A 20,375-nucleotide genomic window follows, 5' to 3' on the forward strand; every position below is an offset into this window, starting at 1 on the left:
ATCTACATAATGATTTGGATACAGGGATAGAAGACTCTATTGCCACATTGCAGATGACACAAAAATAGGCAGGGCAGTAAGTTGCAATGAGGAAATAAGAACCTTACAAATGGATATAGATAAGTAGGAGAGTGGGCCAAAATACTGCAGATGGAGTTTAACATGGATAAGTGTGAGGTCATCCATTTAGGTCGCAAAAATGGGAAGATGACTTATAAAAATGGGGAGAGACTACGAGGGATCTGGGTGTCCTTGTTCATGAGTCATAGAAAACTAGCAGATAATAAAGAAAGCGAATGGAATGTTGGCATTTATAGCTAAAGGAATGGAATATAAAGGTAAGGAAGTATTGTTGAACTATACAAGACATTGGTGAGGCCGAAACTGGAGTATCATGCCCAGTTTTGGTCCCTGTACTTGAGGAAAGATAAGAACATAAGAAATAGGAGCAGGAGTAGGCCAACTAGCCCTTCGAGCCTGCCCCGCCATTCAATAAGATCATGGCTGATCTGTCGTGGCTCAGTTCCACATTCCCGCCCTCTCCCCATAACCCTTAATCCCCTCTCTCATCAAAAACCCATCAACCCGCGTCTTAAAAATATTTAGCAAGGCAGCCTCCACCACTTCAACGGGCAGAGAATTCCAGAGATTCACCACCCTTTGAGTGAAGAAGTTCTTCCTCAACTCTGTTCTAAACCGCCCCCCCCCTTTATCTTGAGGCTATGCCCCCTAGTCCTACTGTCCTTTCTGAGCGGGAAGAGTCTCTCCACCTCTATCCTATCCATCCCATTCATCATCTTATACGTCTCAATGAGATCTCCCCTCATTCTTCTAAACTCTAACGAGTACAAGCCTAATCTATTCAGCCTCTCCTCATTGCTCAACCCCCTCAACTCCGGCATCAGCCTAGTAAACCTCCTCTGCACTCCCTCCAAGGCCAAAATATCCTTGCGTAAGTACGGCGCCCAAAACTGCACACAGTACTCCAGCTGCGGCCTCACCAATGCCCTATACAGCCGCAGCAAGACCTCCCTACTTTTATATTCAATCCCCCTCGCGATGAAGGCCAGCATCCCATTCACCTTCCTGACCACCTGCTGCACCTGCAAGCTGGGTTTTTGCGACTCATGCACAAGGACCCCGAGGTCCCGCTGCACCGTCGCCTGTTGTGGCACTGGAGGCAGTTCAGAGGAGATTCACTAGATTGATTCCAGAGATGAGGGGTTTGTCATATGAAGAGAGATTGAACAGTTTAGGCCTACACACTCTGGAATTTAGAAGAATGAGGGGAGATCAAATTGTGGTATTCAAGATGATAAAATATGTGGATAAAGTAGACATGGAGCAGATGCTTCCACTGGTGGGGCATTCTAGGACAAGAGGTCATAGTCTTCGGATAAGTGGTAACAATATCAAAACAGAGCTGAGGAGAAACTATTTCTCCCAAAGGGTTGTGAATCTGTGGCATTCGCTACCCTAAAGTGTGGTGGATGCTGGAACAGTGAATAAATTTAAAGAGGAGCTAGACAGATTTTTAATAGATAATGGGCTAAAAGTTATAGGGAGAAGGCAGGAAAATGAGGATGAGGAACAATATCAGCCATGTTCAAATAGTAGAGTGGACTTAATGGGCCAAATGACCTAATTCTGCTCCTATATCTTTGTTTAAAATCTGCTACCCTTACCCTAAAACTATGACCTCTCATTCTAGATTGTTCCACAAGCAGAAGCTATGTCTACTTCATCAACACCTTTTATCATCATATATACCTCAATTAGATTTCCTCTCATTCTTCTAAGCTCCAGAGAGCATAGTCCTAAACTGTTCAGTCTCTCTTCATACAACAAACCCCTTATCACTGGAATCAATCTTGCGAACCTCCTCTGAACTACATCTTCCTCAAATAAGGGAGACCAAAACTGGACACAATACTCAGGTGGTCTTATATAGTTGCTGCAATACTTCCTTACTTTTATATGCTATTCCTTTAGCTATAAATGCCAATATTCCATCTGCTTTATTATCTGCTGTACCTAAAAGTTAGCTTTCTGTGACTCATGAATGAGGACACCCAGATCCCTCTGCTCTGGAGCACCCTGAAGTCTCTCCCCATTTAGATAATAAGTCGCCTTCCCATTTTTCCAAACAAAATGCATGACCTCACTTTTATCCACATTAAACTCCATCTGTCACATTCTGGCCCACTCTCCTAATCTATCTATATACATTTATAAGGTTCTTATTTTCTCATTGCAACTTACTTTCCCAACTATTTTAGTGTCATCTGCAAATTTGGCTACAGTACCTTCTATCCCCATATCCAAGTCATTTTTATAGATTGTAAATAGTTGGGGAGCAAGGACCAAGCCCTGTGGCACCCCACCAATTACATCTTGCCGAACAGTAAAATCCAACTTCATGTATTATACATGATGGAAAAGGAAATGCCATCTGTCAGTCATGATGTGGATATGCCGGCGTTGGACTGGGGTAAACACAGTAAAAAGTCTGACAACACCAGGTTTCGGTCCAACCGATTTATTTGATAGTGAGTTTACTATCAAATAAATCGGTTGGACTGAAACCTGGTGTTGTCAGACTTTTTAATCTGTCAGTCAGCCAGTTTTCTATCCAAGCTAATAAATTATCCCATGTGATCTTGTATATTAATATTCGGTGTGGCACATTATCAATCACTTTCCTGAAGTTCAGACATACTACAACTACAGGATGCCGATTATCCATTTGGCTTGTTACATCTTCAAAGGACTCAAGCACATTAGTCAAACAATTCATCCTTCATAAAACCATGCTGACTCTGATTAATTGCATTTGGAGTTTCCAAATGGCCTGTTGTTACTTGCTTAATAATGAATTCTGACAATTTCCTAACAACAGATGTTAAACTAAGGGTCTATAATTTTCTATTTTCTGGCTCCCATTTTGAATTTTTGAACAACATTAGCATTTTTCCAATCTACTGGAACCTTTTTCTGCATGGAGGTCGGTCACCAGTGGAGTGCCCCAGGGATCTGTTCTGGGACCCTTGCTCTTTGTGATTTTTATAAATGACCTGGATGAGGAAGTGGAGGGATGGGTTGGTAAATTTGCCAATGACACAAAAGGTTGGAGGTGTTGTGGATAGTTTGGAGAGATCTCAGAGGTTGCAACGAGACAGGGCCGAGAAGTGGCTGATGGACTTCAACCCAGATAAGTGTGTGGTGGTTCATTTTGGCAAGTCAAATGGGATGATGGAATATAATATTAAGGGTAAGACTCTTAGCAGTGTGGAAGATCAGAAGGATCTTGGGGTCCAGGTTCATTAGATGCTGAAATCAGCTTTGCAGGTAGAGGATGTGGTTAAGAAGGCATATGGTGTACTGGCCTTCATCAATTGAGGAATTAAGTTTAGGAGTCAGGAAATGCTGCAGCCGTATAACACCCTGGTCAGACCCAACTTGGAGTACTGTGCTCGGTTCTGGTTGCCTATTACAGGAAGATGTGGAAGCCATTGAAAGCGTACACAGGAGATTTACAAGGATGTTGCCTGAATTGGGTGGCATGCCTTATGAGGATAGGCTGAGAGAGCTCGGTCTTTTCTCCTTAGAGAGACGAAGAATGAGAGGTGACCTGATAGAGGTGCATAAGATGTTATGAGGTATTGATCAAGTGGATTCTCAGAGGCTTTTTCCCAGGGCTGAAATGGCAGTCACAAGAGGACACAGGTTTAGGGTGCTGGGGAGCAGGTACAGAGGAGATATCAGGGGCAACGTTTTCACTCAGAGGGTGGAGGGTGCGTGGAATCGGCTGCCGGCAGTGGTGGTGAAGGCGAATTCGATAGGGTCTTTTAAGAGACTTCTGGATGAGTACATGGGACTTAGTAAAATAGAGGGTTATAGGTAAGTCTAGTAGGTATGGCTATGTTCGGCACAGCTTGTGGGCCGAAGGGCCTGTTTGTGTTGTAGTTTTTCTATGTTCTATGCATCTGGAGAATTTTGAAATATTAGAAACAATGGATCCACCATCTCCGCTGCCACTTCCTTTAATACCTGACAATGCAGGCCATTAAGTCCTCGGACTTGTCTGCCTTCGATCTAAAGAGTCTGTTGAGTCCTAATTCCTATTGATGATAATTGTTCTAAGTTCCTCCATTTCTATTACCTCTGCATTACCCGTTACTATTGGGATTGTACTAGTGCTCTCCACTGCGAAAATTAAGGTAAAATATTGATTTAGCATCTCTACCGTTTCTTTGTTCTCCACTATTAACTCCCTGGTCTCATCCTCCAAGGGATTAACATTCACTTAAGCTACTCTCTTCCCTTTTATGTGCTTATAAAAGCTTTTGCTATCCTTTTTTTCATATTTTGTGCCAGTTTTCTTTCATATTTTAGCTTAGCTTTTTATTACTTTTTTAGTAACCCTTTGTTGATCTGTAAAAGTTTCCCAATCTTCCAGCCTCCCATTGGTCTTTGTAATATGGTAAGCTTTAGTTTTTGTTTATGTCATCTTGCTTAGCCATATTGTTTTTCCCCTCTTACAATCCTTCTTCCTCTTTGAATATATTTTAGTTCGGAAGAACTGAATATCTTAAGTAACTGCCACTGCTTGTCAACAGTCCTACTTTTTAGCCTTCCTGCCCAATCCACGAGGGTCAAATCTGTTCTCATGCCTATGTAATTAGCTTTGGTTAACTCCAGAATGTGAGTGTGGGATTCTTACTTTCATACTGAATTTTGAATCCTATTATACTGTGATCACTCTTCCCTAGAAGATCATTAACTATGAGGTCATTAATTAATCCCTGCTCATTACACAATAGTTCTTAGCTTCTTGATTTGTAAAATATTTCACATTACCTTTAATCTGAAAACAACTTCAAATACGTAATTCAAATTAGCACTTACTTACCAGCCAACTAAATTACTGTTTTCCTGTGACGTCACACCTGATCATTTTTCAAACTTAGCCCGCTGCCTGAGTGCAGTGTGTCCCTCACAGATCTGGCTGTCTCTGCTCCCGAGGTGAGTGAAGACCCTGAATCCGGCTCTCTATCCTCTCCCCAATACAGTGTGTTCTTTGCAGGTCCAGTTATCTCTGCTCCTGCAAAGGTAAGAGCACAAAAGCTTTTGAAGGGGGAATTGGCAGTGATGACAGAGCAGGTAGTGAGCGGGGAACCGGCATTGATGGGGGACTTTGCACTTAGTTGGGGATGCACAGTGAGGGTGAACTGGCGTGAGGGGGGAGGTGCAGGGAGTGAGGGCGGAAACTGACATAGAGGGGAGAGTGCTGGCGGTACTGATGTGATACCTATGGGGGGGAAGCCCTTGATAATTGTGTAGTCATAGAACATAGAACATCACAGCGCAGTACAGGCCCAAACAATTCCAATGTTATCCATATGTCATGGTGGAAGAGCCCCTGGGAATTATGCTGGAAGATGGGGGAGTGGGGAAAAACTGCTCCCAAAGCCTTTGTGGTGATGGGTAGGCGAGGGGGGCTAACCCTCTCAGGGAGTCCTTTAAAGATGGTTCCCTGATCTGTGTGGCACTGGCCTTGCCAGCTCCATCAGGATCTATTTACCCTGTCAGATTCATGGATTAAATCATGCCCCCAAAATGTTTTTCTTAAAGTGGCTCAAGATCTGGTCTGAAAACTCGGCAATGCATCTGAAGAGATACAAGCCAATTTTCAGTCAGAGCCTGATACTCTGACAAATTATGGGAAAATTCCACCCAATATCTCAGGTTGATGGACTCAAGACACCACCATTCTAGGGTAGCATGGTGGCACAGTGGGTGGCACTGCTGCCTCACAGTGCTAGGGACTCAAATTCAATTCCTGTCTAGGATCACTGTCTGTGTGGAATTTGCACATTGTCCCTGTTGTCTGTGTGGGTTTCCTCAGGCTGCTCCGGTTTCCTCCCACAGTCCAAAGATGTGTGTGTTAGGTTGATTGACCATGCTAAATTGACTTTAGTGTTGGGGGTTAGAAGCGTAAATGTGTTGGGTTAGAGGAATAGGGCCGGGGTGTGATTGTGGTTGATGCAGACTTAATGGGACGAATGGCCTCCTTCTGCACTATAGGGATTCTATGATTCTGCATAAATAGCCCCACTAATGAGCTGGATGGTATCTATGAGACCCTTAACATCTTGAGATTCAGTGGTGACCACAGTCTGGGAGCTGCAAGATTCGGTAGTTGGCATAGTCTGGAATGGTGATTCATACTGCAATCCCGAGTGCCTCAACAGCTACTGTCACTTACGTGAAGCTAGAGGCACCAACAAGTCCCCAAATACCTCTCAGCTGGAAATCTGCTGAAGTTTCAAACAAAGCTGCCATTTGCTGAATTAGTCCCTGCAACAAGGTCTTAACTTCTGAGATGTTGGCATAGACTAGTTTCATATCTATCAGTTACTGCGTATTCCTGAGGTTTAACCTCAGAATTTGCATGCAGGTAAAATGTTCCTTAAATATTTGTCTTTTCAGGTGTTGTGAAGTTAGTGTTTGTAAAATTATAAACAAAAACTTCTAAAATGCTAAGAGCTGTAAAATGTCATGGTTCAGTGAGAAAAGGGAGCTTTTTTTCTGTACTGAAGAGAAACAGGTGAAAGTAGTACACAGGCTAAAATAATGTATTAGAGGCAAAAACAAGGTTGCCTTGTTAACTGACTTCAGGCATTTGAATTTCAACCAATCAATCAATTTGAATTTGAATAGCAGCAGCCTATCAGATTTGAATTTGATGTTTTGAGAAACTGTAAACCAATCCTATTGTGGGGATTTTGGTACGTCATCAGGGGTATAAAGATGGTAGCAGAGGCACAAACGGTAGAAGACCACCTGCCGAGTAACAGCTTAGTTCAGCTCGGATAGAGAAAGCGAGAAAGGGAGAGCGAGAAAGAGAAAGAGACAGACACAGCCAGCAACCATCTGCCACTGTAACAGCCAGGTTTATGCCTTAAAAGAAAGCCTCGTCTTAATCGCAAGGGTACCATCAGAAAATAGTGAAGGTAGCAAAAGGAGACAGAGATTCCAGACATATGAAATAGGCATAAGATTCCGAAAGCCACAAAAACCTGCTTTTTTTTTGAATTACGAGAATCTATTATATATTTTTGGTTAATGAATGAGTATAGTATTTATCTAAACAGCATTCCATTAGAATAATGTTTTATTTGTTTCTCGATAGTTTAATTAACCTGTTTACTGTTAGTTATGTAAACAAAGTGTTATTTGTTGCTTTACAGAATGTGTTCAGGGAGTTATTTTGATTTGACCCCTAAAGTTGTTGAAGTGCAAATATTATCCCTTCTCACACACACTTCAACAGGTTATGAAAGGAGGTACTTCCCTTTAAGTGGTTGAGTGTTAGTTCTCAGAGAGATCAACCTTCCCCTACATAACACAGGTGACTCTAAAACCACAGGCAGTCTTCTACACACCTGCTAAGAACATCTTAACTTATGTTCCTCCTAAGTTACACCTGCTCTGAACAGCTTGATACATTGCTGTTCCCTATGGCTATGCACTTTAAAAGAAATGTGGCTTGTGCATGGTCTGCACAGCAGAATGTGTTCCCTGCACAGCAGAATGCCGAATACTCTGTGGCAGTCTCCCCTCGTATCGTAAAGGAGAGATTTGTCCTCACCCATGTCCCAGTAATCTGCTTCCTTCATATCTTAAAATTGGTCAGTTTTACATCCTCACTAATGCTATCTAATTGCCACCAGCTGAAATTACTTGACCCAAGTCCTCAAAAGGATAAGGCAAGTGTTACAGGATTAACAATGAGGGGGCCAGGACTAGTAAATACAGTGCAAAAATCATGCATCAGGCAGTGCTGTGTCATCATTATAATCATTCTCAATTAAAAAGAAACATGTTCCATACTGCTGCTTCTCCTCTTTGTCATCATTAACTTCCTCCACTATCCCCCAATGATATGGTAGATTTGCAGTAAAGTAAAAGCTAACATTTGATAAATATTACCCCTTAAAATTAAACGGGCATCAACGTAAATGTATATCCTTATAGCACTTTTAATGTGGCAAGATCCCAAGGCTCTTCATTGAGAGAATTATGAGGCAAAGTTTGACGCAGAGCCAGATAAGGAGATATTAATGCAAGGTATTAAGGCGGTTAAAGGGATAAGTTTTAAGGAGTATCTTAAAAGTAGGGAAGAGAAGTAGAAAAGCAGAGAGATTTATTTGATTTGATTTATTATTGTCATGTGCTGGGATACAGTGAAAAGTATTGTTTCTTGCACGCTACGTAAGTAAAATGTACCATTCATAAAGTACACAGGGGAAAAGGATAGGGTGCAGAATCTAGTGTTGCAGTTTCAGGTAGGGCAAATAGAAATATCAGTTTAATATACGATAGGACTGTTCAAAAGTCTGATGACAGCAGGGAAGAAGCTGTTCTTGAATCTGTTGATACATGTTTTTAGACTTTTGTATGTTTTATCCGACAGAAGAAATGGAAGAGAGCATATCTGGCGTGCGTGGAGTCCTTGATTATGTTGGCTGCTTTCCCAAGGCAGTTGGAAGTTAGACGGAGTCAATGGCTGGGAGGCTGGTTTGTGTGATGGACTGGGCTAAGTTCATAACCCTTTGTAATTTTTTGTGGTAGCTGTGATACCAAGCTGTGATACATCTGGATGCTTTCCATGGTGCATGTGTAAAAATTGGTAAGAGTCATAGTAAATGTGCCAAATTTCCTGAGCCCTTTAGAGGCCTCTACTTTCTCTTAACTACAGCATCGGCATGGAGGATCCAGGAAGGATTGTTGTTGATCTGAACACTCAGAAAGCTGAAGCTCATGACATCTCCACTTCAGCACCGTTGAAGACAGGGACATATCCTCCACCACCTTTCCTGAAGTTGATGGCTAATTCCTTCATTTTACTGACATTGAGGGAGTGATTATTGTCATTGCACCATTTCATCAAATTCTCTATCTCTTTCTTGTACTCCGTCTCATTGTTATTGGTGTCATCAGAAAACTTGAAAATGGAATTTGCCACGCAGTCATAATAGCATAAGGAGTATAGTAATGGGTTGAGTACACATCCCTGCAGGGCACCAGTGTTGAGGATAATTGTGGAGGAGGTGTCATTGCCTATCCTTATCGATTGTGGTCTATGGGTTAGGAAGTCAAGGATCCACTCGTAGAGGAAAGAGCAGAACCCTCGGCCACAGAGAATGGAGATGAGTTTTGTTGGAATTATGGTTTGAAGGGAAAGAATCCAGAGCTTAGAACTAAGTCAGAAGGCAAATCACCAATTGTTGATGGAGCAATTGAAATCGGTGATGAAGAGGCCAGAAGATGGAGCACAGGTATCTTGGAACATTGCAGTAATGGAACTTTCAAAGATAGGAAGGTCTGAGGACATGGAGAATCTGAAAATAAGGAAAATAATTTTAAAATTGAAGTGTTAATCTAATATCGCAAGCAGATTAGTGATAGATAAATGAGCACAGACAGCAGAGTTTTGGATGATCTCAAGTTTACAAATGATAGAAGGAAAAAACTGGCCAGGAGTGCATTGGAATAGTCAGCTCTAGAGATAACAAAGGTGAGATGGTCAAGAGTTTCAGCAACAGATGAGCTGATGTAGGGGCAATGTTAAAAAGGTAGAGATGGCATTAGTGATAGTGCAGATATGACGTCAGAAGCCCAGTTGGATCCAATTCATACAGGTTTTACAACATGGAAATATGTCCTTCGACCCAACTTTTCCATGCCACCTTTTTTTAACCACTAAGCTAGTCCCAATTGCCTGTGTTTGGTCCATATCCCTCTATGCCCGTCTTACCATCTTGAATATGACATCAAAGTTGAAAACAGTTTGGCTCAGTCTCCAGACACTTGCCATGAATAGGGATAGGAATTATCCAATCCCTATCTATCTAGAAGCCAGAGTTTTTGGCCTTGGTCTTCCCAATATTTAATGAGAGAGAGGAATTTCTGCTTTTTACTGACTTCCAGTAGTGAAACAGGTTAAGAGACTGTGAGGTGGTCAACAGAGGTAGAGTATTGTCTGCATATACATGGATAGATGCTGCGTTTTTGGCTGATGTTGCTGAGAGGCAACATGTAAACAAGGAATAAAGGAACTAAGATCTTTAGGGATAGCAGAGGTAACAATGCAAAAGAGGCAAGAGAAGTCATTGCATGCGACTCTTTGGCTACAACTGGAATCAGGTAAGTGCTGTTTCACATAGCTAAATAATGGTGGAGAAGCATTGGAGGCAGATGATGGAAATGAAGGGACGAAGTGGGGCAGATTATGTTTGTTACAGTTACATATTAGAGTCACAAATGACATTCTAAGAACAGTTTGGGAGTTTAGCACAGGTGGAAACCTAACTGGAGATATTCAAACATGGGATTTTGGGAAAGATGGGCAAGAATTTGGGAGACAACAAAAGGTTCAAAGACTTCAGCAAGGAAAAAAAGGTTGGAGATGGGGTGGTGTTGAGCTGCTACCTTCTCAAAGATAATTAGGGATGTATGATCACCAAAATGCCCACATTCTACCAAAAATAGGAAAAAGGGTAGTGGGAGAACAGTGTATTGCTGGTGAACAGATTGCACTTAAGTCCATATTCCAGCTTGCATGTATTCCAGTATTTGAGTACCAATCAATTTTTCATGGTACATCACAAATGTTTTGATTTATTTTCATTAAATAATTATAATTGTGCTTATTTGCAAGTAATGTACATTAAGTTGTAAACTGCACAACTTGAGGCTGAGAAAATTATGACTTATTCATATGAAATAAATATAATAAAATTATGAATTATTGTATTTTTTTCACTCAGACAGTGGTTGGTGAGTGGAATCAGCTGCCGTCAGTGGTGGTGGAGCCAAATTCCATAGGGTCTTTTAAGAGACTTCTGGATGATACATGGGACTTAATGGGATTGAGGGTTATAGGTAAGCCTAGTAGGTAGCGATATGATCGGCGCAACTTGTGGGTCGAAGGGCCTGTTTGTGCTGTAGTTTTTCTATGTTCTATTCACATTCTAACAGTTTAAAACTTGGTTTGGTAGGTCGGTGCAAGTTGAAAATTTCAATTGTCTTACCTTTTTTTTCACTGTAATCCACCATTCAGTACTGACCCCAAAGCAATAAAAGGAGAATGGCGGCATAATGAACTGCCCTACTTGTGACTCCAGATCCACAACAAAGTGATTTGCAACTGCCCTCAAGTATGGACAACAAATGTTGGCCTTGCCAGTGTTGTCCACATTCCAAGCAAGAACTTAAGAAAATCTTTTGTCCCTACTTGTCTTTTGATGCCTGGATCATCATTACATGAAGATGGGGTGGGCACAGTAAGAAGTCTCACTACACCAGTTTAAAGTCCAACAGGTTTATTTGGAATCACAAGCTTTCACAGCGTTTCTCCGGTGAATGAAGAAGTACGTATCACTGATGCGGAAGACATAGACAAAGACACAATAGCAAGATAATGGTTGGAATGCGAGTCTTTTCAAGTAATCAAGTCTTTACAGGTACAGGTTGTGCGAGTGAAGAAAGGATAATCATAGGTTGAAGAGATGTGAGTTATCTCAAGCCAGGGCAGTTAGTAGGATTTTGCAAGTCCAGGCCAAATGGTGGGGGATTAGATGTAGTATGACACGAACCCAAGATCCCCGTGATCATCATTCTAAGCCCAGCCAATGCATTTCTGCTGTTCTTTACAGCTCGGGTAATCATAAAGTATTTAAATTTATTGGATTTTTGATTTTCTATTCAATACGTTTCCTGATGAATTTACAGATTTTCAGAATTTTTTCAAAGTTTTCTTTGCAGAAGAGGGTGGCATGGGCTAGTTTTTGCACCAATTGAATGTCTATGGAGTTGAACTGTTAAATGACTTTACACTGACAGCACTGCCCTTTAATGCAATACCCTTACATCATTTGTACTATACAACAGAAAATGGAGAGACAATAGAAAAAATATTCAATTGTGATGATCAATGAGAAATTATAGTATTAACAACTGTTTATGCCAAGCTGAACTTAGGTTTGATAACACCAGCATTCAGGACAATGCTCAGTAAAGTGCTATATCTGATTTGTCCCCACAGTTCAACTTATATATGCCAATAAGATAATCAACTCCAATAAGCACAGAGTAATGTTTAAGACCCACTGTTTGGAAGAAATTTATTCAAAATTTCAAACTAAATGGAAATTTTCACCCTCCAAGTTACTTTAAATGTGACAACAATCAATACTTCTTACGCGACAGACTCCTTCCAGATATATATCACTGGTTAATCAAATTCCTGTCAGCTCATCATATTTATCCACACATTTAGTAATTCAGAGCAGATTCCAAATAAAAAGGATGCAACACAGGTGCCAGGCCTCCAAGCAAAACGTGACGGCAATACTGATCATTGAGCACCACACAATTTTGTATTCCCATTAAGAATTGTGAGATAATAATAACATAGGGCAGAATTTTACTATCGTGTTGCACCCATTTTTGGACGTGAAAATGTGGCAAAGTCGGGCATGAAGCAATTAGCGCGATCTGCATCTATTTTCATGCCAGTTCCCACTTCACCAAGGGAAAAAACTCAACACGATTGGGAATCCACCCAAAACAGGCGCAACATAAATTTAAATATTTTTGCATGCATCTCAATGCAATTAGCAAGCTGCATGCCCCAACTTACGAGCATATCTGCCTTTACCACCATGCTCCTCCAATCCGGATCAGTCTGGAAAACACCTCTTCTTTAAAAGTCTGATTCTGGCACTCATTCAGTAAAGGTTCGTGAGAAGGTAAGTGCTTACTATCAGATGGCTCTGTGCTGCTCACAGGGGGCCATTTCGTGGCAGCCACAGTGCATTTCCGGTCAGGAGGGGTCTGCAAGTGTGTGAGGGGCTATTGCTGATCACTGTGTCCGATTTTTAGCACGGATCTGGGACTCAGCACTGACCTTGTGTCTTGGCATGCTGCTGGGTCCAAGTGCATGCAGCACTGTTCCAGGTGAGGGATGTACTCATAACCCTTTGAAGTAGCAGTGCTCCAGCCTCAGGATTTTTCAAGCAGCTGTGTTGTACTCATAGAACATAGAAACATAAGAAATAGGAGCAGGAGCAGGCCATCTAGCCCCTCGAGCCTGCCCTGCCGTTCAATAAGATCATGGCTGATCTGAAAGTGGTTCAGTTCCACTTACCCACCTGCTCCCCATAACCCTTATTTCCCTTATTGATCAGAAATCTATCTACCCGTGACTTAAACATATTCAACGAGGTAGCCTCCACCGCTTCAATGGGCAGATAATTCTACAGATTCACTACTCTTTCCATTGGCCATGATAAATTGTCCTCAGTGTACAAGATGTGCAGGTTGGGTGGATAAGCCCTGATAAATTGCCCCTAAGTATCCAAAGATGTGCAGATTAGATGGATTGGCTATGCTAAATTGCCCCTTACTGTCCAAAGATGTGCAGGCTAGATGTCACCAATGCATGAGTTCTGTGTGTTTTTTACTGGGGGAGGATAGGGATCTGTGTTGCTGGGGGGCAGTATTGATTGATGGGGTGATGTGGGGAGGATGGGAAGTATAGGCAGTGTGTGTGTTGCTGGCCTAGGCACAAGCCGAGTTCTTTAACCTCTCCATCTGTCTCTCCCATTCTCCAAACCAGCCCCTGTCATTCAGATTGATGAGATGGCTTCTGCGATGCAATCGATTGACCTTGCTGATCTTTTGGCTGATGCTGGAGCTGAGCAGCAGGAGGATAAATTGTGGGCAGAGGAGGCTCAGGCCTTACCACTCACAGGAGGAGAGACAGCCACCAGAGGCAGGACATGGCTGCCATTCGCCCAGAGGGGGGGCATTGAGAAGGAGAGAGTGGAGACCCCTGCAGCTCTACACACAAGTGTCATTTGAACAAATGTCAGACGCTGCATGACGTCAACGGCTCCAGCTCCAAAAGGAGACAGTGCCATTTGTTGCAGGACCTGGCACCTTGGGGCAGGGAGGCATCCACTCTTGGTGACTGTTAAATTTACAGGGCTGCTTTTAACTTTTATGACACTGGCTTCTTCCAGACCCCCAGTGAAGATCTATGTGGTATTTCCCAATCAGCTGTCCAGAACCATGTGAAGGAGGTCACTAATGCCTTGTATGCCTGAGCTGGCCAGTATCTTAAATTTGACCTGGACTAGGTCCAGCAGGAAGCCAAGGCTGCAGGATTTGCGACCATTGCAGGGATGCCTAATGTGCAGGGACTTATAGACTGCACCCCCATTGCTCTCAAGGCCCCACTTCAGAATCCACAACGATTCATCAATAGAAAGGGCTTCCACTCTCTAGATGTGCAATTAGTCTGTGACCACAAGATGAACATCATGCATGTCTGTGCCAAACACCCCGATAGCAAGCATGACAACTCCATATTGAGAGCTCAGGCCCTGATCATCAGGCACTTTGCTCACTAGGGGCCTGTGTTTCTGCATGTGGGTTCCATTCCCTCCCCCAACTCTCGTCCCCCAAAGTCCTACCATCTCCTGCAACATTGTAACACCAGAGTGGTGGACCAGGGTACACTGAGTTAGCGAGTTTCTTTGGCAGGCACGAGGGTGATGATGACTCGCTAAACACCAATATGACGATGCCCTGGTGCAATCTAGTCTGACTTCTAACTGAGTTCTGCATGCACGCTAGCACCTGGGCCCACGTCTGTGTCGTGGGTAAGGGATCAGTGAACCCTCAAACAGGGCTCTGGGGTGGGGGAGGGGAGGGAATCACTCATGGGTTTTGGGAACCAATGCCTTCATTTTCTCAGTGATACAGCATTCAGGGGACTCTCCCACTGACATCAACATGAAGGTTCCCTCCGGTGACCGTCAAGGTCAGAGGATTCATGTTCGAGGCAGATCTGAGACAAATCAGTCATAGGTAGGTAGTGTAAAAACATTGTTGACAATAAAAGTGTCAAAATAATAAATACTAACATAAAAACATGTAAAAGAAAACACTGAGGTGTTTAAATATCGACCAAACCGGTGCTGCCCTTCACCTGTAACATCTTAGTGCAGCTACAACTTCTTAATTTTACGTAGCCTCCCAATACATCTTGGTGTCTCCCCAGAATGTACGTCGGAGGTGGAAGGGGCCAGCTGCCTACAATGCCCTTTGGTTTGTGATGTGCTTGCAGGCATCCTTTGCAGGGTCTGGACCTTGAGGGACTTGGCTGGCTTCCAGGTGTCTGGGACGTATCCATGACACTCTCTTCATCCCGCTACCCAAGATGCCTTGGCGTCAGGAAGGGGGGAGTCAGAAGGTGCAGCCACAGCCACAGTACCAAAGAACAAAGGACAACCCAGCATGGGAAACAGGCCCTTCGGCCCAATGAGCCCACGCCGCCATCTTAACAAAGCATTTTCCTACACCTACCTATCCTGGCTGGAAGGCCCCAGCATGGGCTCGAACCCTTCCTCCTCCTGCGGGGTTCCTGTGGGCCCCTGGGTCACTCCGTGCAACAGCGGTGCTTCTGCAGTGAGCTCCAGAAGCTCCGGCGTCAGGAGGTCCTGCCAGTCTTGGAGGACCATCTGTGTCCTACCTTGGTGGTCAAGCCCTCGGCGATGGCCACCTGAGTTGGGAGGCACCTGCCAATGACGGCAGCAAATGTCCTGAGACCGGACCATGGTCTGCAGCCCCTCAGCCACGACCCTGCGTGACTGGCCACGTTCTCAAGGGCTGCTGCCATAAACCGCTGTGTCTCGTGCAAGCTCTCAAGCCTCTCAGCCATGGACAGCAGAACGTCGAGAAGTCTATTAAGGCCCTTAGCTGTGGCCTGCTGTGACTCAGTTGCGGCCCACTGGGACTCGGCCATTGCTTGGAACCTGCCACTCATGGTGAGGATTCCCTGCCCCAGGCTTTCCACCATGGACATCACCCTTGCAGTGCTGGCCTGGGAAGCATGCAGGACAGGCAACAGCTGGAACTCGTCAAAGCTTTGGAACTCCTCCCAACAGCCTCGCAGTTGGTCCAGAGTGGCTGTCAACCCCTCCTGCATTTCCTAGCTCTGTTGCTGCATTTCCAGCAGCTGAGGGAGAAATGGTCTCAGAGGCCCAGCATGTGCCCTGGCGCCAGCTGAGTCCTGCACTGCCTGTCTGTCCGTCCATGGGATTTTTATGGAGCTGCCCCTTGTTTGGCAGATCAGCTGCAGTTTGCTTGTTACCATTGCGGAGAAGGGAAATAAGCAATTGCAGCTCTGCTGATGGGGAGATGGAGGATCTGTGCCTCTATGATAATTATCATGGATCATGGATTTATGGATACCCTCTGACAGCATATACAGCATTCATCTCAGCCACAGAAAATTCTGTGAAACTCTGTTCTCCCCAGTTTCTTTACTCTCACAGGATTCAGTTGTAAAATTGCCTCTGATAGCAGCATTACTGCCCCACAAGTCCCGCAGGTACAATGCCCATCAAAAGACACATGTTTCCAGATCCTTCAGAATTCTTCTCCTTGAACCAGCTTTTTAGATCTTCTTTTCCAGCTCCCGTGCATTCCTTCCTTTGCTTTCTCTCACTCAGAGCTCCATTTCACAGCATGTCTGAACTGTTCCCCATTTCCTGCAAAACCTGAACACCTGAATTCAAGCCCTGCCAGGTCTATTCATAGGCTGAAACCCAAACCCCGAATTAGCTTCTGTTTCCTTAGCAAATAAAGGCACAGGTTCAATTCTCAAAAGCCAGATGTCACAGCTAGGAAAACCAATTAAGAAACTTCTCCTCAGAAACCTAACCATGGGCTCTCTGTTTTGTGTAGGAACAGGCTTAAAAATCAAGAAATACAGGTATTCATACCTTTTCATCACTTTTATTACTCTTGAAAACAACAATGCTCAAGTGCGAAGGTACAGATGAAGAGATCAAAGCTATGAAGTCATTGGTACTTGTAGCCAGGTAGTACAAAATTTGAGTACTGCTGAAAAAAGAAATATGCATTTCATCTTGCAGTCATCAGCACAAATTTGCAAGAATATGAACTATAAATGGAATAACAATTTATGTTGCATGAAACAAGAATGCTGATTGGTTGGCAAGTAGACTCTGTAAGAAGTCTCACAACACCAGGTTAAAATCCAACAGGTTTATTTGGCAGCATAAGCTTTCAGAGTCTCAGGCTCCTTCATCAGATGAGTGAGGGCATCTACAGACACAAACTCAATTTACAAGATAATGGTTGGAATGCGAGTCTTTATAGGCAATCAAGTCTTAAAGGCACAGACAATATAAGTGGAGAGAGGGCCAAGCACAGGTTAAAGAAATGTGTGTTGTGTCCAGCCAGGACAGTTAGTGAGATTTTGCAAGCCCAGGCAAGTTGTGGGGGTTACAGATAGTGTGACATGAACCCAAGATCCCGGTTCAGGCCGTCCTCATGTGTGTGGAACTTGGCTATCAGTTTCTGCTCAGCGATTCTGCGTTGTCATCTGTCACGAAGGCCGCCTTGGAGAATGCTTACCCAAAGATCAGAGGCTGAATGCCCGTGACTGCTGAAGTACTATGCCTCAGCATCTCCATCCACAACGCGGGCACCTCCACATCATGACTACCATCAACACTGCAAATTGCCAGATCCAAGTGGAGAGGATCACAGCATACCCTGCGTCGTCCAGTACTTCCCTGCGGCAAGAAGCTACGACATCTTCTCTGGAGCCTTCAACATGTCATTGATGAAAACGAACATCTCGCCAAGGCAATCCTCATACCCCCACATCTTGCCTTCAAACAACCACACAACTCAAACAGACCATTGCCCGCAGCAAACTACCCAACCTTCAGGAGAACAATGACCACGACACCACACAACCCTACAGGATGTGCCGGATCATTGACACGGATGCCATCATCTCAAGTGAGAACACCATCCATCAGGTACATGGTACATACTCTTGAGACTCGGCCAACGTTGTCTATCTGATACGCTGCAGGAAAGGATGTCCCGAGGCATGGTACACTGGGGAGACCATGCAGACGCTACGACAATGGATGAATGAACACCTCTCAACAATCACCAGACAGAAGTGTTCCCTTCCGGTCGGGGTACACTTCAGCAGTCAGGGGCATTTGGCCTCTGATCTTCAGGTAAACGTTCTCCAAGGCAGCATTCACGATACACAACAACGCAGAATTGCTGAGCGATAGGCAAGTTCCGCACACATGGAGACGGCCTCAACCGGGATCTTTGGTTAAGTCAGACTATCTGTAACCCCCACGTCTTGCCTGGGCTTGCAAAATCTCACTAACTGTCCTGGCTGGAGACAACACACATTTCTTTAACCTGTGCTTGGCCCTCTCTCCACTCACATTGTCTGTACTTTTAAGACTTGATTGCCTGTAAAGACTCACAGTCCAACCATTATCTTGTAAATTGAGTTTGTGTCTTATATGCCCTGTTTGTGAACACAAGGCCTCACTCATCTGATAGAGTCTGAGACTCTGAATGGTTGTGCTGCCAAATAAACCTGTTGGACTTTAGCCTGGTGTTGTGAGACTTCTTACTGTGCTTACCCAATGCCGGCATCTCCACATCAAGTAGATTCTGACCAGTAGAAGCATTGGCATGAAAAATGCAACAAGCTACCAAACCTTTGTTTATTTCAAACCAGGCAGGTCAACTTTGATTAGTCAAGGCATTGGCATGGGAAATGAACCCATGCTTGTTCTTCCCAAGCTTTTGTTTAGTTGTAATAAGTTCTATATGGGAAGGAGAATGTACAGTTGCTTCACCAGAAAATTGGGCAAAAACAAAATCATGTAAATAAGTGATGAATGATTCAAGAATCCCACTAAGTGAAGTGATTACAGTTTGTGGTGGTAAACATGGGGGCTTCGGGATCTTACTGTCATGCCACTCACAAGAATACTTCCATCAAAATTAAATCATTATGCATTTTCGCACAATTCTATTTCTACCATGCAGCAATCTGATATTCCAGCACTCAAAATAATTTTCCACATCTTACCTGCTATGAAGAAAGTTCTACGAACTTTGGGAAACAATCAGCAATCAATAGACTTAACTATGATGCACACTTGTCATCTTGATGTTAATACTTACCACTTATAAAGGCAAGATCAAAGGTTTCATACTATGCCAGGAGCTTTACTTTTGAAACTTGCGTCATATTCTAAATTCCTACAGGAAGCAATAAAATGAATAGATGCTAACATATGCTGGTAAGAGCTCTAATTTTAAAAAAGAAATTGTGGATGCAATAAAACTAAATAACCAACTAAGTAATACAATTTTGAAAAATACATTTATCATCATGCTTTAAGGTCGAGCGTTGGGCCAAATGTATGAGTTTACTGGAGAGTCTAAAATTTCTATGTTTTAACTGAAGTCAGCAATAATATTCAAATTAGACCTCAATGCCTAATTAAATAAAAAACTTTCATATCACAAGCTCTACAATAAAACAAAGATTGTCACTGAGTTATGCAAAGTACATTAAACTCAAACAATAAATCATCAGTTTGGCATGGCTCCTTTCGTATTTAACATGATGTGGCGACTCCAGCGTTGAAATGGGGTAGACACAGTGAGAAGTCTTACAACACCAGGTTAAAGTCCAACAGGTTTGTATGATAGTACAAGCTTTCGGAACATGCCCCTTCATCAGGTGAGTGACTGTATTTAACAACACAGTTAACACATGCAGTGTCATTTTTAATAATGCACATTGCTGCATGTGAAGATCTTATGGCACACTGGGTAGTGTCCCTGCCTCTGAGCCAGAAGTTCCAGGTTCATGCCTCACCCCTGGACGCGATGGCCATAACAAAGTATAAGGACAAACAAAATTACAACACAGGAACAGGCCCTTCGGCCTTCCAAGCCTGCACCGACCATGCCATAACACGGCCAATCTTCCCCAAACATGCCAGTGGCAGGCTGGTAAGGGTGGGTGACTCCGGGTTAGCCATGATCGATGTGGGATGACGCCACTCAGGCTATCAGCAACGGACTAGCAAGCAAGTTTCTGTTTCAGAGAGGAAAAAAACCTCGCCCTGGGAACTGATGAAACTCTGGCTTGTGCGGGAAAAGAAACAAAAAATACATTGTGACTGCATTGGTATTCGATTTCTTTACCAGCTTATTCCATTCCACCTTCACTGCGGCTTCCACTAATCCTGGCACACCTCCAACAGGTGGTAACGAACAGTTTTATTGACAGCTTCAGCTCAACCGCCCTGCACGTGAGGGGGCGGAGCCTCTCTGGCACGCCCCGCTCCGCGCGGCCCCGGTCCCTCCGCGGGAACGCGTCAATCGCCGCAGCGGGAACCAACGAGAGTTTTGCGACAGCAAACCTG

General features: G+C 43.7%; 1 long non-coding RNA gene across 1 annotated transcript; it reads right to left on the reverse strand.

Annotated features, from left to right (window-relative positions):
- Window positions 1–8,246: 8,246 nt before the first annotated feature.
- Window positions 8,247–20,326, reverse strand: LOC145341030 (uncharacterized). Its single transcript, XR_013886329.1, has 4 exons — window positions 20,155–20,326; window positions 19,120–19,197; window positions 16,863–16,983; window positions 8,247–9,407 (listed from the first exon to the last, which is right to left on the reverse strand). It is a non-coding gene; the product is annotated as an uncharacterized LOC145341030 (long non-coding RNA).
- Window positions 20,327–20,375: the final 49 nt, after the last annotated feature.

The sequence above is a fragment of the Carcharhinus amblyrhynchos genome, chromosome 3 (assembly GCF_965287045.1).
Source record: "Carcharhinus amblyrhynchos chromosome 3, sCarAmb.v2.hapA, whole genome shotgun sequence".
Lineage (NCBI taxonomy): Eukaryota > Metazoa > Chordata > Chondrichthyes > Carcharhiniformes > Carcharhinidae > Carcharhinus > Carcharhinus amblyrhynchos.